Below are 25634 nucleotides of genomic sequence, written 5' to 3' on the forward strand. Positions count from 1 at the left end.
AGAATGGGGCTTGCACACATGCATGGGGCCCACCCCATGGGAAAGGGGTCTGCTTAGGCGCAGGGTACAGCCTCCATCCCCCTTCTTTCCCCCCCAAAAAAAGTTTTTGTGGAAATTTTTCAGTTTCTTGGGGAGGGGGATAATCAGTGGCTGGTTTTCTGTTTAAATTTTTTTTTCAGTTTTCATAAACCATTTTTTTCAAACAAAAACAGTTTTAGAAGCTGGAGCTGTTGTTTGAGGGGTTGGTTTTCCATTTTTCACTGAAAATGTCTGTGTGAAGTTTAAAAAGAAAAAAAACTTTTTAAAATATGTCCTGCAAAAACCCCTCAGTATTTTCACCCGGCTCCGCATCTTTGAGGCACTCGAGGACACTGCAGACAGTTGCTGAGAGTCTGTGCTGCCCACTTGGCAAGCCCGTTCAGGGTACAGAGAGATGGTGGCTTTGCAGGGTTCCCAAGATGACTCTTCTGAACAGCCCTGGATGGTGAAGCCTGTGAAGAGACTGTAACACAATCACTCTCTCCAGCTGAGACTTGGGACTATGGGGTGTTTATCGCAATGTAGATGTACCCGGAGACCCCATGAAGGGGGAGGGTCTCATCCGAGCCCAAACGTCTACACTACACTTTTTAGCCCTACAGCTCAAGCCCTGCGAGCCCAAGTCAGCTGACTCAGGATCTGAGAGTGTGTGCCGCGGGCTTCGATCTCAGTGTAGACCTATCCTCCAATTACAATGGCAATGGCAGGAAGCCTTTGACTGAGGTCCTGCCCTCTTGCACAGCAAAGCAGAAGCAATTACTCCATGGGCACATCAAAGGGGGAGAGCACTGCCTTCTGTGCTCTCCAGATAGTCCCCCGACACCTTGATCTCAATTAACATGAGGGGGGTGTGTGTGTGTGTGCGCACATGCGGGGGGCAGTGACAGAAGGCTTGCTGAACCAAACCAGCAGGAAGTAAAGCCACCCATCTTGGGTGGGCAAAGCAGGAAACAGCCCCAAGCCAGCCTGGAATGAAGGGTTCGGTGGCAGGTCTAAAGCCAACACCTTGGGAAGCACAGACAGCACTAGAGCTGGATGCAACGATGCTACATGAGTTCTTATACAATGCCCATCACTGTGGTGTCTGGGCACCTAGTGGCAGGCAAAAGGTCCTGAGCACACCAGAGGTTAGTGTGTCCTGCTGTATCAGATGTGACAGGACCCCCAGGGTACAGCCTGGACCTGTTAGACTACTGTGCCCCCTTAATTCTCCAGCCCGGGCTGTCTCCCACAGTGCTTTGCTGGTGACAAGCGGCAAACCCCTCCAGGTGCTGTTATCACTCAGACAACAACATGCAGGGACACAGCTAAGTTGCATGAAGGCTCTGCAAGCCACTCATGAACGATACACAGGTAAACACCAGCAAATCTCTTAAACCCCCAGCCTTGCACCCCAGAAATATATTGTCTTACACTGCTCAAGACCTTCTTTTGAACAGTGCAGACTTATTAATTAGTTCTCCACTTCGTCAAAGGATAGTGGACGTGCACCAGCCTCTGTAATCTGAGCAGATTCCCCAAGCGCTTTAGATAAACCATTAAAATAAGTTTATTAACTACAGAAAGAGGGATTTTAAGTGATTATAAGTGGTAAGGTTAAAAGTCAGAGATGACAAAAATAAAAAGTAAACAAGCATTCTAAATCCTAAACTTTTAGACTAAGCAAGGGGGGAGGGATAGCTCAGTGGTTTGAGCATTGGCCTGCTAAACCCAGAGTTGTGAGTTCAATCCTTGAGGAGGCCACTTAGGGATCTGGGGCAAAAATTGGTCCTGCTAGTGAAGGCAGGGGGCTAGACTTGATGACCTTTCAAGGTCCCTTCCAGTTCTAGGAGATTATTTACAAAAATTATTATTTTTTTTATTATTATAAGTGTTGAATCAAACAGCTTTTCTCACCCCACTGGATGTTGCAAGCAGTTTACAGTTCTCACTACACAGGCTGACTTTCCGTCTCAGCCTGGTACCAGTCTTCTCAGTTTAAGTCTTTGTCTTCCCAGCGTTCTTGTTTCCTTCAATGCAGGTGGGAGAGGAGAGAGGTAATCACACGATGCCACTGTCCCTTATTTTACACCCTCAATCTATGTCCCAGGATGCACCCGATGAAGTGGGCTGTAGCCCACGAAAGCTTATGCTCATATAAATGTGTTAGTCTCTAAGGTGCCACAAGTACTCCTGTTCATTTTGTCCCAGGAAAGATATTGGCCCAGGCTTGTCCTGGGGGGCCTTGCTGAGTCAAAGAACTGAGCAATCTCCATTGTGTGGTGCTTGAGCAACTGTCTCTTACAGTACTGTAAATCCCTTGTTTACAATTCCCTGGGCCCTGCTGGTCAATGGTCATTGAACCCTTTGTTGTCACTGGAGAACTAGCAGTGGGTGACTCCCAAACTCACAACATATTTCAATAACAACCATACAGCACAATCTCATAACTTCATACACACTAACAATATACACATTTTGACAGAACAGTGGGTCTCAGCAGATATGATATCTTACATGGCACACTTTGTATGAAATATCACAGCCATATATGAATGATGAATACAGGGGTTACAGGGAGCTACTCTGAGGTACAATAAGTCACACCAGAACCTCCCCTTCTGTGCCCAGGGGAATCTGGGGCTGCTGGAAATTGCCAGACTAATGGATCTAGATGTGCAGGCTTCTGCGTATGCATATAACGTCAGCCCACACCGCGCAAGTAGCCACCTCACCCCTATTACTCCCCTCCTGACCGGGATGGACCCTTCTCCATGGCCTGCCAGCTCCTTGGCCTCCCTATGTCACTTTCAATAAAGGGGCCTGTTTGTGCCAGCTCTAGTGGTGGTTTTGGTGAGATGGACACCTGCTCGTCAAACCCATTTTACATGGGCTGCTGTACTGCCACCAAGCAGTGACAGGTGTCAGTCACCATCACCACATCAGAACTGGCACCCTCTCTCACTCTGCTCCTCATGCCAGCTGCCTTTATCCCTTGCTCTGACTCCACCCTTCCTTTCCTGTAACCATACCCTTTCTGGCTCCCCTCAGAACTTCCCAAACACTATCCTGGCCCCAAAGGGGATCCCTCGTCTGTAGCTCGTTTTCCATAATTCATGAGCCCCCAAGTCCCCAGATCCTTCTCCCTGACCCTTAGGTTGAGGGCCTATAAGACGAGCAGAATCTTTCCACCTGGCATGCTTTCTGGGGGCTGCTCTGTTTAGCACAGAAGCTCAGTGTCAGACAGACAAGAAAGCTGCACTGTTTCAGGGCACCTTGGCAAAGCGCTCTGGAACCTGTGCATAGGGCATTTGCTCGGGCGGAAGTCACAGTATTCCTCTTTTAAAAGTTTGGGGGCACCTTTTGTGTATGGAACCCTTGGGATCTGGGCTATCCCTGGTAACGTGCCATATAACCTCCAGGGATCTTGCGGGCTAATCAGGGGCCTCTCAAGGAATCTCCATCCATCTCCAGCTCTGTGACAGTGAGTACAGAGGTGAGCTAACAGGTCACTTCCAGGCACATTCCTTCACTGAGGCAGATTCATTTTCTGCTCCAGATGTTTCCATCCCTCTGAAATAACAGGCCCCCGTCCCCTAAGAGCAAGGACATTTCTGCTGCGTGCTGGCAAAGCTACCAAATGGCAGGTTACCACCGCCTGGTTTGGTGCTCCCTTTCTTCTCTTCCACCATTGCAGCTCTATCCTCACACACAGAGTAGCAGCACAGCCACTTCATGACTCTCCCTTTTGCAAGGTCATTCGGTGATTCCTCTTCCATGGGGCTCTTTCCAAGTCTTTCCACAGAAGCAATATGAGGCAGTCCTCACGCCCGCTGCACTGATTATGTCACTCCCGCAGTCATGGATGGTGGATAGTGAAGGCCAAGGGAGGTTAAACCTCTCCATACCTAGGCTGTTGCCCCACGCACACTCTGGCCTGAGACCCTGCCCTCAATTCCCCTCTTGCCTGAAGCCATCAGGGCCTTACCTCCAGCCAGTGGCCTGGAACTTGGGGTTTGGGCCAGTGGCCAGAGACTGGAGCGGCCCGTGGCGTCTCAGGCCAGCCAGGAGGTCGGGCCAGTGTCCCAGGGATCAGGCCGGCTGGCATGGCTGGAGCAGGACAGCAGGGCTCCTCTAGCTGCAAGGGAGGGGGAGGCCTTGGGACTCCAATCATGGGGGCGGGGGGAGCTTGGGCAGAAGGGGTGGGGCCAGAGAACTAGCTTCACCCACCATCCATGCCTACAGTGACTCAGGCAGTCTTCCCATTCACTGCCTCTAGCAGTGGATGGCAGGGGAATCGAATCCCACCCTCTACTCTGGGTTCCAGTCCAGGGCCCTACAGCGAGCAGTTAAGGTCTGGGTCTTCACCAACCCTACTTATCTTTTCCCTGGACTACCTCCTGCCATGCTGCTTTAAGCTTCTCCTTCACCAGCCTTCCTAGTCAGACCCCCTAGGCCTTGTCTACACTACAGGGGAAATTTGATCTAAGCTGCACAATTTGAGTTATGTGAATAGTGTAACTCAAGTCAATGTAGCAAAGGGTACGTCTTCACTACCCGCCATATCGGCGGGTAGCAATCGATTTCATAGAATCATAGAATTCAAGATCAGAGGGACCATTATGATCATCTAGTCTGACCTCCTGCAAGATGCAGGCCACATAAGCCGATCCACCCACTCCTGAAATAATTCTCTCCCTTGACTCTGCTGTTGAATGCTCCAAATCATGATTTAAAGACTTCTAGTAGCAGATAATCTACCAGCAAGCGACCCCTGCCCCATGCTTCGGAGGAAGGCGAAAAACCTCCAGGGCCACTGCCAATCTACCCTGGAGGAAAATTCCTTCCCGACCCCAAATATGGCGATCAGCTGAACCCCGAGCATGCGGGCAAGACTCTCCAGCCAGACCCTCTGGAAAAAGGCTAACAATATCCTATCATTGACCCTTTGTACTAATTACCATTGTGGCACGTTATTGACCTATTGACTAAACCTGTTATCCTATCATACCATCCCCTCCATAAACGTATCTAGCTTAATCTTAAAGTCATGAAGATCCTTCTCCCCCACTGTTTCCCTCGGTAGGCTGTTCCAGAATTGCACTCCTCTGATGGTTAGAAACCTTCGTCTAATTTCAAGCCTAAATTTCCTGACTGACAATTTATATCCGTTTGTCCTCGTGTCCACATTAGCACTGAGCTGAAATAATTCCTCTCCTTCCCTGGTATTTGTCCCTCTGATATATTTAAAGAGTGCAATCATATCTCCTCTTATCCTTCTTTTGGTTAAGGAAAACAAACCGAGCTCCTCAAGTCTCCTTTCATACGACAGGCTTTCCATTCCTCGGATCATTCTAGTGGCCCTTCTTTGTACCCGTTCCAGTTTGAATTCATCCTTCTTAAACATGGGAGACCAAAACTGCACACAATACTCCAAATGAGGTCTCACCAACGCCTTATATAACGGGACTAGCACCTCCTTATCTCTATTAGAAATACCTCGCCTAATGCATCCCAAGACCGCATTAGCTTTTTTAGCGGCCACATCACATTGCCTACTCATAGTCATCCTACAGTCAACCAGGACTCCTAGGTCCTTCTCCTCCTCCGTTACTTCCAACTGGTGCGTCCCCAGCTTATAACTAAAATTCTTGTTAGTCATTCCTAAATGCATAACCTTACACTTCTCACTATTGTATTTCATCCTGTTACTAATACTCCAGCTTACAAGGTCATCCAAATCTCCCTGGAGGATATCCCGATCCTTCTCCGAATTGGCAATACCTCCCAACTTTGTGTCATCTGCAAACTTTATCAGCCCACTCCTACTTTTGGTTCCGAGGTCAGCAATAAATAGATTAAATAAAATCGGACCCAAAACCAAACCTTGAGGAACTCCACTGGTAACCCCCCTCCAACCCGACAGATCACCCTTCAATACGACCCTCTGCAGTCTCCCCTTTAACCAGCTCCTTATCCACCTCTGGATTTTCATTTCAATCCCCATCTTTTCCAATTTAACCAGTAATTCCTCATGCGGTACCGTATCAAACGCCTTACTGAAATCAAGATATATTAGATCCACCGCATTTCCCTTGTCTAAAAAATCTGTTACTTTCTCAAAGAAAGAGATCAGGTTGGTTTGGCACGATCTACCTTTCGTAAAACCATGCTGTAATTTGTCCCAGTTGCCGTCGGCCTCAAGGTCCGTAACCACTCTCTCCTTTAAAAATTTTTCCATGACTTTGCATACTACAGATGTTAAACAGATGTTAAACTAACAGGCCTGTAGTTACCCGGGTCACTTTTTTCCCCCTTCTTGAATATAGGAACTATATTAGCTAATCTCCAGTCAAACGGTACAACCCCCGAGTTTAGAGATTTAGGCCTGGTCTACACTACGCGTTTAAACCGGTTTTAGGAGCATTAAACTGATTTAACGCCACACCTGTCCACACTAAGAGGCCCTTTATATCGGTATAAAGGGCTCTTTAAACCGGTTTCTGTACTCCTCCCTAACGAGAGGAGTAGCGCTAATATCGGTATTACCATATTGGATTAGGGTTAGTGTGGCTGCAGATCGACGGTATTGGCCTCCAGGCGGTATCCCACAGTGCACCACTGACCGCTCTGGACAGCAATCTGAACTTGGATGCAGTGGCCAGGTAGACAGGAAAAGCCCCGCGAACTTTTGAATATTTCCTGTTTGCCCAGCGTGGAGCTCCGATCAGCACATGTGGCGATGCAGTTAAAAATCAAAATAAAGAAAGAGCTCCCGCATGGACCATGTGGACGTGATCGCTGTAAGGGCAGGTAAATCTGTTCTATCAGTGCTCCGTTACAGAAGACGAATTAAAAAACATTTTTAAAAAATCTCCATACAGACGCCATAGCAGGGACTCAGAGCACTGCTGCGTGACAAGCGTAATGGAAAGCCAAAGAATCAAATGGACGCTCATGGGACTGGAGGGCTCAAGCTATCCCACAGTTCCTGCAGTCTCTGAAAAGCATTTGCATTCTTGGCTGAGCTCCAAATGCTTCTAGGGTCAAACACAGTGTCCGCGGTGGGTCAGGGCATAGCTCGGCAATTTACACCCCCCCCCCCAGAAGTGAAAGGGAAAACAATCCTCTCTTGACTCTTTTACATGTCACCCTATCTTTACTGAATGCTGCAGATAGACGCGATGCTGCAGCACTGAACACCAACATCCTTGCTCCCCCCCCGCCATGGGTGGCTGATGGTGCAAAACGACTGGTACCCGTCCTCATCATCAGCCTATTGGCACATGGGGCAGTGCAAAAGGGCTGGTAACCATGCTGACTAGCATCGGTGAGGTCTATCAAGGGTGCCTGGCCCTAATTTTTCCTGGTAGATGGTGCAGTATGGCTAATATCCATCATCGTCATAACAACAGGGGGCTGAGCTCTGTCAGCCCCCACCCTTCATGTGTAAAAAGAAGATTCAATTGCCCCTGGACTAGCAGAGGGATGCTGGGCTCCTCTCCTCCACACTCCTTACTGTCCTGTCTGGACTATCATAGCAGCTGGAGGCTGCCTTCCACTCATTTCTCACTAACAAGTCAGTGTGTCTTATTCCTGCATTCTTTATTACTTCATCACACAAGTGGGGGGACAATGCTACGGTAGCCCAGGAAGGCTGGGGGAAGAATGGAATCAACAGGTGGGGTTGTTGCAGGAGCACCCCCTGTGAATAGCATACAGTTCATAATTTCTGCAGGATCTGACACAGAGCAGCTGTGCTCTCTGATACAGTGGTTCTCTAGTACACTTGCCCATATTCTAGGCAGGACTGATTCTATTTTTAGATACCAAAAAGGAGGGATTGACTCAGGGAGTCATTCCCAATTTTGGCTTTTGCGCCCCTGGCTAAGAGCAGCCAGGGGCACTTATGACAGCAGCAAATGGTGCAAAACGACTGGTAGCCATGATCATCTTTTTACCAATTTATGGATTGGTAGATGGTGCAGTATGGCTGGTAACCATCTCTGCTGTCATGCAAAAGCAAAAGCATGTTGCTGTGTAGCGCTGCTGAATCACCTCTGTCAGCAGCATCTAGTACACATACGGTGACAGTCACAAAAGGCAAAACAGGCTCCATGATTGCCATGCTATAGCATCTGCCAGGGCAATCCAGGGAAAAAAGGCACAAAATGCTTGTCTGCCGTTGCTTTCCCAGAGGAAGGAGTGACTGACGACATTTACCCAGAACCACGACAATGATTTTTGCCCCATCAGGCACTGGGATCTCAACCCGGAAATTCCAAGGGGCAGGGGAGGCTGCAGGAACTATGGGATAGCTACGGAATAGCTACCCACAGTGCAACGCTCCAGAAGTCGATGCTAGCCTCGGACCGTGGACGCACACCACCGATTTAATGTGTTTAGTGTGGCCGCGCGCACTCGATTTTATACAATCTGTTTTACAAAACCGGTTTATGCAATTTCGGAATAGTCCCGTAGCGTAGACGTACCCTTATTGAAAATCATCGCTAACGGGCTTGCAATTTCACTCGCCAATTCCCTTAATATTCTAGGATGAAGATTATCCGGGCCCCCCGATTTACTTCCGTTAAGCTGTTCAAGTTTGGCTTCCACCTCAGATACCGTAATGTCTACCCCCATATCTTCATTCCCATCAGTCCCTCTATCACTATTCCTTAGCCCTTCATTAGCCTCATTAAAGACCGAGGCAAAATATTCGTTCAGATATTGTGCCATGCCAAGATTATCCCTAATCTCCACTCCGTTTAAAGTTTTAAGCGGTCCCACTTCTTCCTTCTTGGTTTTCTTCCTATTTATATGGCTAAAAAACCTTTTGCTATTGGTTTTAATCCCCTTCGCTACGTCCATCTCCACCCGGCTCTTTGCCTTTCTCACTGCTTCCCTACACCCCCTGACCTCAATAAGGTAGGTTTCTTTGCTGATCCCTCCCATTTTCCACTCCTTGTACGCTTTCTGTTTTTTCTTAATCACTCCTCTAAGACGCTTGCTCATCCAGCTCAGTCTAAAACTGCTACCTACGAACCGTTTTCCCTTTCTCGGGATACATGCCTCTAACAGCTCCTGCAACTTCAACCTGAAATAACCCCAGGCGTCATCCGCCTTTAGATCCCTAAATATGTTAGTCCAATCCACTTCCCTAACTAGTCGCCTCAATTTAGTAAAGTTAGCCCTTTTGAAATCATAAACCTTAGTCTCAGATGCAATTTTGTTTATCCTTCCGTTTATTTTGAAACGAATTAGCTCATGATCACTCGAGCCAAGGTTGTCCCCTACAACTATTTCCTCAACAAGGTCCTCGTTACTTACCAAAATCAGATCTAAAATGGCATTCCCCCTCGTCGGTTCAGCAACTACTTGATGAAGGAATTCATCAGCTATCACATCTAGGAAAAGCTGAGCCCTATTATTATTACTAGCATTTGTTTCTCAATCTATATCCGGGAAGTTAAAATCTCCCATGATCATACAGTTCCTATTAGTATTTACCTCCTTAAAAACATTAAAGAGCTCTCTATCCATATCCAGGCTAGATCCCGGCAGTCTGTAGCACACCCCAATCACTATCCCAGGGGACGGTCTAGTAGTTTTCTTCCCCAATGTGACCATTGCCCAAACAGACTCCGTATTATCCATTGCATTGCTAGTTATTTCGTTACTTTTCATCTCATTATTGACATACAATTTCTCGGAGTTCAATATATCGCGTCTCATCTAGACGCAATATATCGAACTCCGAACGCGCTCCCGTTGACTCCGGAACTCCACCACCGCGAACGGCGGTGGTGGAGTCGACGGGGGAGCCACGGACGTCGATCCCGCGCTGTGAGGATGGGTAAGTAATTCGAACTAAGGTACTTCGACTTCAGCTACGCAACGTACCTTAGATCGAACCCCCCCCAGTGTAGACCAGGCCTTAGATATACTTACTGTGGGGTCCACACTATGTGATGTCAATGGGAGACTCTCTCCAGTCGACTTCCCCTACTGTTCTCGATCCGGTGGTGTACAGGATTCGACGGGAGAGTGATTGGCTAATTTTTCCCTGTGAGTGCTCCAGCCACGGGGCACCCATGGAGTCAGCACCTATGGCTGTAACATTTCTAGAGGGTAGACATGGCCAAAGCAATCTTTGGGCAACAAAGGACTATTTGAAACAATGTGCCAGACAAGGAGCAACTTTTGGGACAAAGTGAAGTGGGTTTCCTAGGAAATACCTGGGGAGAAGTGACTGGGACCAACCTTTTGAAGCTAGGCCCTGAGGAGAGAACCATGGGCTGCTGATTCCTGTTCCTGGAATCTGAAGATCAAAGGCCGCCAGTCTTGCTGGGAATAGCACAGTGTAGGCAGGGGGCTGTGCAGCCTGGAAATACCCCCATCAGGAAGGAGAGAGACACAAGTCTTTCTCTGCCCAAGGATGGGGACGGCTGGGAGCCGGGAGCCAAGGCTAGGTGCCCTGAGCTGGACCATGAGGGGGATACAGGTGCGGTTGTTCTGCACTGTGACAGGCTCCACTTAGAGGGATGAGGAGAGATTCAGGTTCAGTTCATGATCTGGGTGAAGGTTTGGGTGGGCTCCTGCTCCTCCAATCTAATTCCATAACAATAGCTAGCTCAGCTATAGTGCATTCTAGTGAAAGATCACAGCGTGCTCTGCAAACACTAACCAGTGCAGCCTCACCATGCCAGGATCTAGAGAGATCGCTTCACCCATCAGCAAAATGTCGCTGCCCCAGGGTGAAATGCAGCAGCTATTTAATGGCACACACTACGCAGCACACTTTCACTTCCCTTAGGATAGGAAGTGAAAAAGACGAGTGTATCTAATTGATACTGCCGGAGGAATTTAGGTCAGCACAATGTAATTACCTATGTTGGGATTTAGCCAAGCACCTGGATTAACACCCTTCCTCTTATGAACATTATGAAACTTGAGTGTGAAATCAAAAAAGAAAACCTTGTTCTCCTTTGGCAGGTTTCAGAAGCGTTTTGTCTCCTAAGAAAAGGGGTCAAGGTTACTGCTGAGTGAATCGCTGGTTTGTCAGTTGTCTGAACTGAAAAAAAAACTTAAAACAACTTTGGTAAGTTTTGAACCAAAATTGAGGGTTTTTTTAGTCTTTTTTTTCTTCTAACCAAAACAAACAAAAAAATAGAACATTTTGTTTGGGTCGAGGGAAACATTTTGAATGTTGATTTGAAATGAAATGCTGAAACTGTTGTGTGTGAACTATTTTGACATTTCTGAATTTTGTTTGTTGTTTTTTCAGCCAAAACTATTTGCTCTATTTGATCCTAATTCACAAGTGTGTTCTGTGTCCCCAAAAGATATTTTTTGGTGAATTTACTATTTGCTGAAAAAAAATCACCCAATTCTAGTCAGGTTCTCTTCCTAGCCCTCAGCTTTCCTTTAACTCAACCCAACGTCCTATTTTCCATGAAAGGAAGATCTAAGTTGTAAATCAGTGTAGAAACTTTCCAAACATTTTGATGATTCATAAATAAAGTGGGTGGAGCTGGAAAGCTGTAATAGATTTCAGGAGATCTCCCCACTCCTTGCTACTTGATTTCTTACACACCCATCTCTGCAGTCAAGGATCCTTGCTCCAGTCAACCACGATGGACAGTAAACAATTGCAGCAAAAATGATATATAGGCCAGATGCCTCATTCATGAAGAAAGATTAACAAAACATGGGTCAGTTCTTCAGCTCATGTAAATTGGTAGAGCTGTGCTGAAGCCTGTAGAGCTAGTCCAGCTGAAAATTATCTCTAAAATGTATATATTACTTGGCTAAAGGATGGCTAAGGGACTCATCCTGCTTGCTATGAAATGTTGGCAAAACTCCCATGGATTGCAACGGGAGCAGGGTCAGGAGTTCGGAGTGAGAACCCATTTACACAGTGTGAATATGGGAAGCATCATCTGACCAGGAGCCCTGCCTTATGAGACAGTGCTAGAGGCTTCCAAGGGAAATGGAAACCCCATTTCATAGGACGCGTCAAAGGGAACTGAATGAGGGTCTGAATGGTGAAGTCCTTCCTTGGCTGATGGGTTCGGCTAGATGTGACCTATTATTATTGGCCACTGCTAACTGGAATGATTCTAAATTTCATGGATTGTAACTCAGAATGCACTGAAGTGAATGTGTCTAACCTGTCAAATTAGCCTGAATTGGTTCCCCTCGCTGATATTAGCCAGCACACCCATTCAGACAACGCTTCTCACACGCTGAATTAGCCTTGCATCAATAATCCATGTGCAAACTATCACCAGAAAAATCTGCTTCCAGAGGACACAAACGCTAGCCTAAAACTGATTAAAAACTAATTTTCTTGTAACTGGTTTGGCGAGACAGCAGCACTGTGATGGGAGACAGCCTGGAACATGACAAGCTATTAACTCTGGGTGAACTAACAGTCCCCATGCCCACACCACGGGAGACAAACTTCCCAGTTACTCAGACACCTTCATGTTTAGTTAATCAGCCGGGGCTTGTCTAGTTACCACCCATCAGGAAGTAGGGGAAAGGTGAATGCTTTGCAGCAAAATAGTTAACAAGAGGTGTTGCACCTTCTGCACTGTACACAATAAACATACTATTGCAAAACCACAAGGGCAAGCGGGGGGCAAATTGAATATACACAACATGCCAGACCTCGCTACATGCATTGCTCTGGTTGGGTTCTGGTGGCTCAGGTCACAGTGGGCACTAGTAGAGGGCTCACAAACTATTTAAAGGGATATGCCCCTCTTCCTATACACTAACTATTTAAAAGGCTACTCCCAAGCTATTCAAGCACTAGTACAGAAAGGACCAGAATATCTTGAGCATCACATTGAGACCCATTATTCTGGAAGGTGGGAATTCACACCACAGCAGGTGCTCACTCATTTATAGCTGGATTGTCATCCTTCCATGCGTTATGGGTTCCAACCAGACTACCCTGAGCAGATCAGGTTGATAGCTACATCCACCCTAGCTCTTCTCTCTGTCCCTCCTCTATCAATCTTTATTACTTACGGGACAGATTTGTGAAGAGCTCATCTCCCATTCAGGTGTCTAAGAGAAGAGGCCAGATTTTCAGAAGTGCTCAGCATCCAGCACCTCTATTCCTTAAATTACTTCTATGTGGTCACAACCATAGAATCATGGAAGTGTAGGACTGGAAGGGACCTCAAGAGGTCTTCTAGTCCAGTCTCCTACACTCAAGGCAGGACTAAATATGAGACCATAATGCCATCTAAACTAACTTTTTTTGTCTAAGAATTTCCTGAATTTCATAAATAGTCCTGATATGTGAAAGGGGGAGAACAGATCACATGACATGAACCTCTGAGATCCCGGAGCTGGAAATCTTATACTTCCTGGTTTGCTCCAGGCCAGAGATACAGCATGAGGAATTTTTCTTGTGGCATTTCAGTATTTTTCACATCTGATGTCAGCCAAAACGAGTGAGGGCAGAGTCACACAATAAATCATTACAAAAATGAGTAATATAACTTGATGCAATGTCTCAGAAGGATTTGTTGTATTAATGCAGATGGATCATATGTTCCAAAGGGTCAAAGGTGTTAACAAGCCTCTGTCACTGTCCAACATTAAACAGTGTTAAACAAGGTTAGGGTTTTGGTCTACAGAGGTCTCAGCCTGCTCAGTACCATGTCAAACACCCCATTAAACATAATTTAAACCTTTTATTAAAGATACAGAAAAGAAGGAAAAAAACAGTTAAGACATTTGAAATGTAAAGTATTAGTGAGGTTTTCATTGTAACAACAGCCCTTGCTCCCATTCCCTTTAGCTGGGAGTTTTTAAAGGAAAACTCCCTTTGTTTGACAGTCTTTCAGATGAGATCAAAGATGGTGGCAACTGTCCATTTCGAGGAAAAGAGAAGTTAGCTGAGATGGACTGGAGGAGCTGTTGTTGTTAAAGTTGGATCCTGTGTCCTAAATGATGAACACACACAAGGGGAGAGGGAAGAACAGCAAAGCTAGAGAAAGCAGCTTCTGTCTCTGGTCTTGACTCTCACTTGCAGCCTCACTGCTGGAAAAATACTGGCCCAGCACATGGTCTCATCAGCCACTCCCAGACCTGGCAAACGTGTACCAGCATCAGGCTGTTCAGGGCATTGCATTTAGCTGCCTCTTTGGTCGCAGGCTTCCAGCAATGCTGCAAAATATACAGTTTTGGCTGGCTAAGCCAGACTCTTCCTAGCCAGAAGAAAAAGGAAAAAAAGATAAGAAAGGGAAGAAATAAGGTAGGGAGTTGGTGGAGGCTGTGGTATCATTTGGGTCCCTCTGTTTGGCCCAGTCTCATCAGGACATCTTTCTGATTCAGGATAAAGATGGCCTGGGGTCCCAGGAGATAGTGGACAGTCACAACAGTGAAGCTCCCTCCTTCCCCATCTTTCAAAGTCAGTCAGTGTCACAGTTGCCTCTGTTTGTTTGTCCGTCCGTACTCTCACCTCCCCCATCTCTTTTTTTAAGAGCCCCAAAAGGGAGTGATGAGCGGAATAGCTCATCCTCCTATTATCTGGTCCACCAATAGGCCCACTTTATGACACCCACTTTTGGTTTATTAATTTTTGGCCTGACATTGTTTTTGGTTACCAGACATGATCTTAACACAGATCAAAAATTGTATTAGAAGTCCTTTTTGTTTGTACTAATTGAGTTTTGTTGTCTCTCTTTTTGCCCATCCATATTTGTTGTTATAGGTTATCATTGCACTTCATGGACCTTCCCTCAGTTTTTACAGCTAGGGTTAATTTGTAAATCCAGCTGTCACAACAAATAGAAGTTCAGATCAATGTTTAGTGAGAGCTCGGCTCACATCATATTTGGGTACACAGGTTGTGGATGTGGGTGCATGCCTTAAAATATAAGATCTTCTGGAGTAAAGCTGTTACCACGCCACATCTATTAGCCTCAGCAACAGGTCCTGGCAACCAAAAGCAATCAAAACAACCAACATATTTATTTTCTTGCCTCCTGATAACAAGAACAAACTCAAGAGCCTCCCAAGGGGAATATCCAGCTAGACTTCTCATGAAGCAAGATCAAGATGGTCCTTTCGGGTATTACTAATTGTCAGATAATTATTTTCTTTTCATTACCTGTGATTTTCTCGTTTTTCTCCAGCAAAACTAACAAAAATGTTTGTAAAATGTTGTGCTTCAAAGTCCCAAGAGGCTGAACAGAAAAGGCCTTCCGACCAAAGGTAAAACTGAGCTAAAAAAAATCCGTATCCAATGTTGCTAAGGCAGAGCTTGCTAGGAACAGAGATCTTGTGGCTGGACTTTGATAAGGAAAGACAGTGTCATCTGGCTTGAGTCCACATTTCAGTCTTGGCCCCAAATCTTTCCCTGCCCCTTTTTTCATATGGGGATAAACTGATTTTTCAGGATCATTCCAGAAGATGGAAGGAATTTAAATTCATTTGTCAGAACACAAGTGGAATTCATGCCCTGTAACCCATCCTAGGCCAGCCTGGCTCTCTGTCTCCCTCTAATGGCTGGCCGGCATATGGACATTTATGAGCCAACTTCTGCTTTCAACAAAGGGTCTTAGCAGAGATTTTGAGCAGAAGTGTGTGTTAGGTGCCAAGCTACTCTTTGTGGATTTGAAAATCTCCCCATTAGCTCAAGCTGCAGAGGCTCATGCTTATAGTCACAGAAGGGCAACAAAGATGACTAAGGGCAGTGATGAGCGTTCTGATTTTTACCTTGCTGGCAGCCAAAGCAACTCCAGAGCTCAGCTGAGCTGCCCAGCTGAACGCTGCAGCTGGGGCCTCAGCCTCCCAGCTGGGAATCCTGGGAGCAACAGGATGGTCTGAACCTGCTCCAGCTCACCACTGACTAAGGGTGTGGAACAGTGTTTATATAAGGAGAGATTAAAATGACTTGGACTATTCAGCTTGGAAAAGAGATGACTCTGGGGGTGGGAGATATGATAGAGGGCTATAAAATTGGGGGAGAAAGTGAATAAGGAAGTGTTATTTACCCCTTCACATAACAAGAACCCGGGGTCACCTAATGAAATGAATAGGCAGAAGATTTAAAACAAACACATGACAGTACTTTTTCACACAACACCCCATCAACATGTGGAACTTGTTGCCAGGGAATGTTGTGAAGGCCGAAACTATAACTGGATTAAAAAAAGAATTAGATAAGTACATGGAGAATGGGTCCATCTATGGCTATTAGCCAAGACGGTCAAGGATGTAACCCCATGCTCTGGGTGCCCTAAGCCTCTGACTTCCAGATGCTGGGACTGGACGGCAAGGGATGGATCACTTGATGATGCCCTGTTCTGTTCATTCCCTTTCAAACATGTGGCATTGGCCATTGTTAGAAGACAGGACTTTGGGCTAGATGGACTATTGGTCTGACCCAGTATGATCATTCTCATGTTAGTCCCTGGTTCAAACCCCACGGTTGGCTCAGGTAGCACCATTTAAACCCTATTTAGAAGGCTTACATGTGGCCTTAGTCTTGTGCTCACCTTCTGCACAGGGATGGATTCTACCAGACAATGTGATAGGTGCAGTCGCTGCTGTGAAGTACCAGGTGCTTATTCAGACATGGGTTCTGGTCTGGTTTAAGCAGATGCAACTCCATTAGCTTGAATGGAACTGCCTCTGCCCACCCAGGGCTAACAATGGCCCATTATATTCAACTCACAAAACTTTAAAAGAGCCGACAGCACAGCTCACATGACCACACAGACTGAACTCAAATGTCACTGGAAGCCAAGATGGCTCCCTCAGGCGCAGCTCTCCTGTGCAGGTACCGATCGCATCAGCGGCCCTTTCCAGAACAGCTCCTGGCAGGAAATCACAATCCCCTTGCCTTTGGCTGCATGCTCGGATCATTTATTATCTCTGCCTCATCCTCTGCTGAGACCAGAGATCAGGGTCCTTCTCACAGCAGGTAGCACCATGGCTGCCCCCAGATCCATTATCCCAGCGAAAAGCCATGTTTACTGGCATAGGATGAACATAAAGAGACAATAACAAGTAAATAAAGACACTTCAGCAGGCTATAAGCAGAGCTGAATGATTACTGCAGAAAACATTGTTAGCTGGGCTTGGCTGCATAGAATATTGGGTAACCAAAATGATATAAGGCTGGTCAAAATTTTTCTATCAATGCTGTTTTTCAAAGAAAAAGAGGGGGTTGAGCAAAATGATTTTTTTTCAGAAAAATGGATGCTTCCCTTAGACATTTTGATTTTTTGTTGAAAACAAACAAACAAATGCTCAAAAACTGAAATATTTCAGTTCTGAACTGGTGCCTGACGGGAGCTGTAGTTCAGGTACCAGCTGCCCCCATTCACTTCTATGGGCTGGACTCCTTAATGGACTGTACCTTGCATGATGCACCATGGCCATGATGTATAGCCTCCTCTCACCCTGAGATGAGACTATGGTGCACCATGGGAGACGTAGTCCAACCAGGGAGCCCAGCCTACAGAGGAAAGTGGGAGTCTGAGGCACCATAATGGTATTTCAAAGTTGTGCTCATCCAGTCAGGGGCAGACAAAAAGGCTGGGAAAAATAAAAGAAAGCAGAAAGGTGTGAAATCAAGCCAGGCAAAGGCTGGGCTTGGTAAAGGAGTCAGGTGCTCAAATCTCACTGACTTCCAATAGGATTTGGATGCCTAATTCACTCATGCCCTTTTGAAAATCCCAGAGTGAACAACCAAGGGTTAAAAATCACAAGGAAGGGGGAAATAGGAATGGAGGGCAGCAAGAAAATGCCCAGTGGTGCCCCTCCCTGACCCGTGTTGTCTGCAGGCTGTTTATCTGGGGCCTCATTCTGCAGGGGCCAACCACCGTACATGAAGCGCGGGCTCAGAGCATCACAAAATTGAATCCCTACAGGGCAGAGATATGACGTTTCTGGGTCTGGAAAGCTCCATCCACACTGCTGTGTGCAACCCCAGCAGCAGCAATGGACAGCGGTCACCACCGTCCTCACAAGCAGAAGGGATGCCCCCAGATGGCAATGGCAGCATTCTACACAGGACCAGGGCAGGGGACAAACAGACCATGTGTGTCACGCTCATTTACACACACACCCTGGGATCCGTGGGGCGGACAGAGGCTGCTTCAGCCCCACATGCATACCGGGGCAGTTTCAGGAGGAACAATTCAGTGCTGGGGTTTGAAAACAATATTATCTGGCCTGCCATTATATAAGCAGAGCTGGAGATGGCCTGGTGGCCTCTGCTGTGGAGCTGTCAGGGACGGTTGCTTCTAGAAGTGACAAGGGAACCTGGAGTCATAGGGAAGGTCAGGAGGGAGGGTAGGAACCCAGACACTCAGAGGCTTAGCCGAGATCACCTACCTCCAGCATAATCATGAATCAGGCTCCCCAAATGATGAGATTGTTTTAAAATAATCCATTTGGGGTTCTTTGTCCTTCCCTCCTGTCTTCTGACCCATTAGGGTGAACTTGCTTCAGGTTTTCAGGTTTCTTTCTACAGGCAGGTGGGCTAGAAACTTACTTTTGTTAAAATGAGCACTGAGATTCTCATGCCGTCTCCTGATTCCAGTCTCGTGGTCTTTCAGAAATACACCAAAACATCACACGACTTACAATAAGAGCACAAGAGTTGGCACCACTGACGGATTCCCTGTGGGCACCCTCTTGGCCCAGCAAATCGGAAGTCTCAGGAGAGCAGGTTTGGTATTTTCTGTTCTTCCTGGACTCAGCCCCAGTGGAAATGCCATGAGAGCAACTGCTCTTTGTTGCATTGCGGCATTTCCACTTTCAGCCCAGCCAAAATCAGAAAGGTCGGATCCTTAGCTGGTGTCAATGTGCAACGCTCCACTGAAATTGATGGAGCAAAGGCAATTTGCACCAGCCGAGTATCGGGCCCATGAACACAAGCCACTAAGACTATTTGCGACACGGCAGTAACTCTCTGCAATGCTCTGACCTCACAACTTGGACACAAGAGGGGGCCGGGATCAGAGGAGAAGAAATCAGAGCAGAGATTCGGTTCTGCAATTCTCTGCTCAGTTGTTTTAAGGCTGGGGAGCCAGATCCTCAGCTGCTGCAAGTCAGCCTTGCTCATCGGCTTAGCTGGAGCCAGGCTACCTTGCACCAGTGGAGGATCAGGCCCGTATTATTTACTCATTACCAAACTCCCTGTTCAGTTGGAGATTACCTGCATGGCTCACTGCTCTGCACTGCAATTGCTGTGACCTTCTCTATGTTACCTAGCGGTCATGAGCCTCTATTTCTCCTGCCTGGCTGCGGAGACTAAATATTCAAGTGTATGCTGCTGTGAGGGCTCAGCCAAAAGCCAAGGGCATTGGAGCCACTCAGAGCACTCCCGCCACAGCTCATCGAGTGGAGAATCGGAGCCTTCTCTCCGCTTGAGGCAGCCTGGCAGGCAGGTCAGCAGTGGCTGGCTGGGGTGAAAACACAAGAGCCCTGGGTTGGGATCTTTCTTGATGGAGATGACAGGCTGAACAATAGTTAAACCCTAGCAAATGACCCCAGAAAAGCACCAGGGTTTCATGTCCATGCAGCAGCGATCCCGCTAGCCCTTGTGCTTTGTAAAGTACTCAGAAAACTCTGCACCCCTCCTTGGGGTCTAAGGCCATCATAAGGAAGCTGCCAGTATACAACTGAGAGAAAGAAACCCCAGTCTGTTGTAGGAGTGATGTAACAGGGGTGTGACAAGTGTTGCTCAGAGACTGAGGGTTAGTTCCTGGCCCCAGTCACCAGACACAGCCTCATTGCGCTAGGCCAGTGGTCCCCAAACTTTTCAGGGTTTTGCACACCCATTCCTCCAACCTCCTGTCCATGCCTGACCTCCCTGGGGGCTGGCGTTGGGAGTGGGGCTGTGGCTCCAGGGGTGGAGGAGGGATGAAACAGGAGTAAGGGGGCCTACAGGAGTAAGGGGGCTGCAGCTGGAGGCGGGTCTGGGGCCAGGAGTGGAGTCCCAGCCAGGGGCTGAGGCTGGGGGTGGGGCTAGAGGCAGGGCCGGGGCTGGAGCAGAGCCGGGGCACTTTCCCTCGTGGCAGCTGGCCTGGGCCTGCCATGCCCCCCCCCCCCAATGTTTGGGCTGCTCCACAATTTGGGGACCACTGTGCTAGGCACTGTACAAACACATTGTAAATACCAGTCCCTGCCCCGAAGAGTCTGCACTCTCAATCAGCAGCATCCTCCAGAGGGGGTGGAGGTGGGAAGTGGGCGAGGTGCAGAAATGAGGTCCCCAGAAGCTTGCAGCCTGTAATGGTCTCAGGTTGCTCTGTGCCGCTCACTAGAGAGAACATAGTGGGGAGGAACCAGGAAATGTGACGAAACAGGAAAGAGTCTAGGGGAGGCAACCAGGCCAGAGGGATCCATGGCTATGCTTCTCCTATAGCTCCGGTAGCCTGCCTGAGACCCAGACAGTCTGGGAGCGAGCAGAGACTCCTGGGCATGGATTGCGGTGTGTCGCCGTTGCCAGAACAGCCCTTTGGAGGCTGTTACCAGCCAACATAAGGGAGAGCAGCCCAGACTCTGCTCCAGCAAGCACTAGGGCTGAAGCAGCCTCCGGCAGCCTCTGGGATTGGAGAGTGTGTGTGTGTAGGTAAATGGCAGGTTGATCGGTTCATACCCTGACACGTACTGGGTATGATCCTCCCCTGCCCCGCCCCTGGGGCTGTCGCTTGAACTGCTGGGCTGTGTAGTAAGTTGTGTCCAAACCCTGCCCATGGGGACTCTGCAAACTGGCCACTGGGAAACCAGCAAAATGCTTAGCAACACCCCACCTCAGGGAAACACACGGGCCTGACCTTTCAGTGGCAGTTAGTGATTGCTGGTCCTCCGGGTTTGGAAGAAATTTCAAACACTTTCTGGGTATCGGGCTCCTTCCAGGGCTCTGCAGCTGAGCGCCAGAATCACTAGTGACTTGGAAAGATTTTGGCCGCAATCTTTGTCACAAATCTGAGGGTCCAGGACACCAGGCATTGAGAAATAACGTCCCCCACCCACTCAAGTGTGGGGTCACCAGAGACACCAAAGGGCTGCTATTCCTCTCCCACCAGTGTAAATCAGGAGTAAAACTGGTGCCAACGGTGTTGCACTAGTGTACCCAGTGAGGTGCTGCCAAAATTTTAGTCAGGGCATCCTGCAGCACTGTCTCTTTGGGCCTAGGATAAGCCTGCATCCCTGGGCATCTCGTGTCATGAATGGTCTAGATAATACCTAGTCCTGCCATGAGTGCAGGGGACTGGACTAGCTGACCTCTTGAGATCAGTCCTATGATTCTATGATTCTGTGTTCAAGGGAGGAAGGGCTGCGGGGCCGGGAAACCCAAGTCAACTTCCCATTTAAACAGACGCTCTCTCATAACCACAGCCCAGGAACTGTGCAACCTTGCTCCTGAACCCTGAGAGGTCTGCTGGGTGCTGATGGTGCAGGCCAGTGCTGAGTGTGAGTGGGGCACGGAGGCAGACCTCATTGCACCCACTTAATTACACTAGCTCCCATCTGTGAGTACACAAGACCTGATCCAAGAGAGTTTTGCCACGGACATTAATGGAAGCAGGATCCGGGCCCTTTGCACGTCCCACCTATGCCACAGGCCGCTGCAGTCACACCTCCCTCGGCTGCAAATTCTCTGTGGGACAGTGCACGGGGGTGGGGGTGGGTGGTGGCATGAGTGGGCCCGGGGAGGGGTGAGGCCAGAGGATACAACACGGTCCTGTTCCTCCAGTCTCCTTTGCTCCAGGGGGTGTGGTTGCACTAGTGCTATGACTGCCATGGGGCTGAAGTATTATTAGGTGTCTTCTGGTAGCTCCTAGGAGCCCCAGTCTCAGATCAGGACCCCATTGTGCCAGGCACTGTCCATTTTTATTGCTATTTATTAGGTGCATTACAGTAGTGCCTAGGAGCCTCCCATAGTCGTGGTCCATAGTGTCAGGCGCTGTACAGATACAAGACAAACAGACAGTATCTGCCCCAAAGAACTTATGATCTGAGGCAAGTGATGGAGAAAGACAGACAAATGGGGGAGCACAGGGAAACAATGAGAGAGTGTTGGTCAGCAGGAGTCTCAGCAAACCAGCCTCCGACCCGCTGTCTGTTTGCAGGCATCCCAGCAAAGGAGAGTTTTAAGGAGGGATCCAAAGGAGGATAATGAGTTGGCTTTGTGGATGTTTGCGGGGAGTTTCTCCCAAGCATGAGGGTCAGCCGGGGAGAAAGCACAAAGGGGCTTTTCTGAAAGTGTAAGTGGGTGATGGAGGCTGGGATTATGGGTCGGTCACAGGCCAGGGCTGACAGATCGATAGCGAATGAGAGATGAGAAGGTGGAGACAGGTCATGAAGGGCCTTGCGAGTGACAGCGAGCAGCTTCTGTCTGACGGGCTAGGGAAGGGGGAGCCAGTGGACGGAGGCTACGAGAGGGCTGACACAGGCCAAGCAATGGGCTCGGAGAATGATCTTTGCAGCAGCATTCTGAATAGATGTGAGGGGGCAAGGTTGCCTTTTTCAAGCCCAGAGAGGAGAAGTTTGCAATAACCAAGAGACAAGATGCCCAGAAGTCAAGCTGTGTGACTGACAGGAAGGGCTGCATCTTAGAGACACTATGCACAAAGAACCGGCAAGGTTTAGATGTAGAAACAGGCTTTGTAGAGTTGGTGCCCAGCTGCTCTGCTGGCCAGAGTGGAGGCTGCCACTCTGTGTGTGTTCCCAGCTCCCAGCCTGGCCACTGGAGCAAGCCTGAGGATTCCCAGCCTTTTCCTGCCTGGGTGCTCAGTGCAAATATGGTGTAATTACATTGCTCGATGGACTCCATCTTTGTACATTCATTAATTGGTCCTATTATTATTTACTTATCAGCTCTTTAATAAGGAAATCCCTTTTATTTATGTATTTGTCCCATGGCGGCGGCTTTGTTCTGTTACAAGATTATATTGGTGTCTTTGTTCCTTTGTTTACAGACTTGTTTTAATCCTAACAGCTCCTCTTAAGTGTTTAATGAAGGTATTTATTCTAAGCTGTTGGTTCACATTTGTTCCTATTGTTTTGGGACAAAAGGAAGTTGTATCTGATTATTTCATTCCATGCTGTTTATATTAATTAATATTTACTTCAAATCGACCAGACTGGTATAAATTGATATTGTTCCCTCAAAGTCAACGGATCTATATTGAGAATCCGGTCATTGTATATCATTCTAATCATTCATACATATATTTACCCATTCAGGTAATTAGCCTGCAGTAGAACCACAGATATCAAATGAATTAGTTAAATACTTTCATGCCATGTCACAATGTAAAAGCTATAAACTTAAATACCGTACATGCCAGGAAATGAAACAGTTACACTTCTCATTGCAACTTTAACAGATGGGGTGAGCACCTCATCTGATGTAAGTTAGCATAATGCCTTTAGCTTCAAAGGAAGCCTGCCGATTTGCACCAGTGGAGGAGCTCACCATATAGATACATTTTCAAAAGCTGTCAGTGGATGCAAACTGAAGCCAGAGAAGTGAACCCCTCTTTTTTTCCCTTGTAGTTGGCTGGTTAACTCCTAAGTTTGTGGGTGCTACTCCAGCCATCTGCTGATGTCTGCACCCAAAATTCATTTTTGGGTACAAAAACCTGAAAGGGCAACTTTGCAGACACAAATTATGACCCCAGATGGGCCACTGGGCTGGACCTGCTATTGATACCAAGTTATACATCCAGCAGCCTAACCAACCAGTGCAAATACAATATTCATGCAAAGCAAGAGGGTTATTGGGGCAACCAGTGCCTCGGCTTTTCATTTCCCACCTTTGTGTGTGTGACCAGGCATCTTTAAAGGAGCTCTGTCAGGTTAGCAAACCTATGGACAGAAAATCTGACTTTGGTTACAAGTAACACTTTGCATGGAGCTGCCGAGTGTCATGTCACGGGTATCAGCAAATACATCACTAGGTGTCTGTGTGCACTAATCCCCTGGGTAGTGTGGGAGGAAGCATCGATTCATAGCTGGCATCGTCCCAACAAGTCTGGATGCACTGGGTCAGTCCAGTGTCTCCTCCAAATCTTAGATTTCTGCTTCCACGGTGAACCGGGGTCATGGATTTGGAGCTGCTCTGTGATAACTGATTAATCATCTGGGTGGGCTGGTTGTTGGGCTGATTGTTGTGGGACTGTATTGGGTTAACTCAGTAGAGGGCGGCTCTGGGAAAACAGGCAGGAAGGAAAAGAATGGCCAAGCTAGACATCTCTCATGACCTGCCCCTTCCTGGGCACACACCTTACATCAAACCAGTGCCCCTGGGTCACCAGTCCAGTCTTTGTACTCCTCAACTCTTCTTGTCAGGACCTTGTCTGGGACGTCAGGTAATCTTGGCTGCTTTACTTCACGAGATTTTGAGGGCCCTGCAAATCTCTTCAACCCCTTCTACCGACTGACCATGCCACCTGCTCCTGAGTTTGACAAAACACTAAGCTGCTATTTAACTCGAGTAAGCATTCCATGAACCAAACAACATCCAGTAACCTTCTTACTTCTTATTCCAGAAGGGACATGCTCATCTGAGGAGATCTCAGCAGAACTGCCTTCATGACCACTGTCTGGCTGTCTGACTCCCTCTCCTCACAGGAGCCAACTGACAGTCTATCAGATCCGAGCCCTGAGCCACCTGGGTGGAACTTCCATCCAGGAGTCTCCTGTGTCTCTGTGCACCCAGAGGGTTGGTTCTGTTTGGGCTTTGTCCCACAACACACCCCACCACACAGTTTTTCTTCACATTTATCCTATGGCAGCCTCTCATATTCAACAATGTTAAAATCAGCACCGTGCCTCCTCCACACCGCCTCTCAGCAATCGCTTGAGAGCTGTAAAGGGACAATGCTGGAATGATGAGCCTGGATGATTTGGCCTCCTCTCCAGCCAAGTGCCAAAACTTGTGTCGACCAGGAGGGTCAAAGCCCAGGAACACAGAAAAACAAAAGAACTCTGTCACGGTTAGATGGGACCCTCTCTCAAGAGAGGTGGTAGCTGTTGGGAGGAACCAGATTGAGGCAGACACCTGCTGGGGTAGCCGGAGAAGCTAGGCCTGCCTAGGTCACCATCACAGGATGGCAGGACTCTAGGTACAATAGATGTGTGTAAACTTTGTTATTTTAAAACCCTTTTTATCTAAATGCTTTGTTCTGACTGTTAAAACAAACAATATTCTGGTGGAAGGTGTCTGTGACCGGGGCCTGGCCTCAGAGTGGGAGAACTCTGAAATGCCAGCCCAGGAGTGGAAAGAAACCCCTGCAAAGAAACCCCTAGAGAGACCAGAAGAGGATAAAGGTACAACAAGGCCTGTAACAATGACAGAAGGCCTCTAAAAAGACTCAGGAACGCAGCTGATGAGGAACCAGTCTGTGAGCTACTTCAAACCCTTAGAAAATGTAGGAATATATTCCCTGATGCCCTGGTTCTTCAGGTCTAGAAACAAATATAGGCCAGCACCAAAGATCAAAACACCCTTACCTAGGAGCAATAGTAGGTCTTTTATCCTCCCTATTGTGATAGACCCAGGCCAGTCAGGTACAATAAAGTAGAAGAAGGCAGAACTACTGGCCACTGGATTAGCAGTTTTG

At 47.7% G+C, this 25634-nt stretch overlaps 1 long non-coding RNA gene across 1 annotated transcript; it reads right to left on the reverse strand.

The window, feature by feature from the left end:
- Nucleotides 1-26: 26 nt before the first annotated feature.
- On the reverse strand, nt 27-25634 carry LOC120383492. The gene is made up of 3 exons (XR_005588479.1): nt 25525-25634; nt 1936-2048; nt 27-491 (listed from the first exon to the last, which is right to left on the reverse strand). It is a non-coding gene; the product is annotated as an uncharacterized LOC120383492 (long non-coding RNA).

This window comes from Mauremys reevesii, linkage group 15, assembly GCF_016161935.1.
Source record: "Mauremys reevesii isolate NIE-2019 linkage group 15, ASM1616193v1, whole genome shotgun sequence".
NCBI classification, from domain to species: Eukaryota; Metazoa; Chordata; order Testudines; family Geoemydidae; genus Mauremys; species Mauremys reevesii.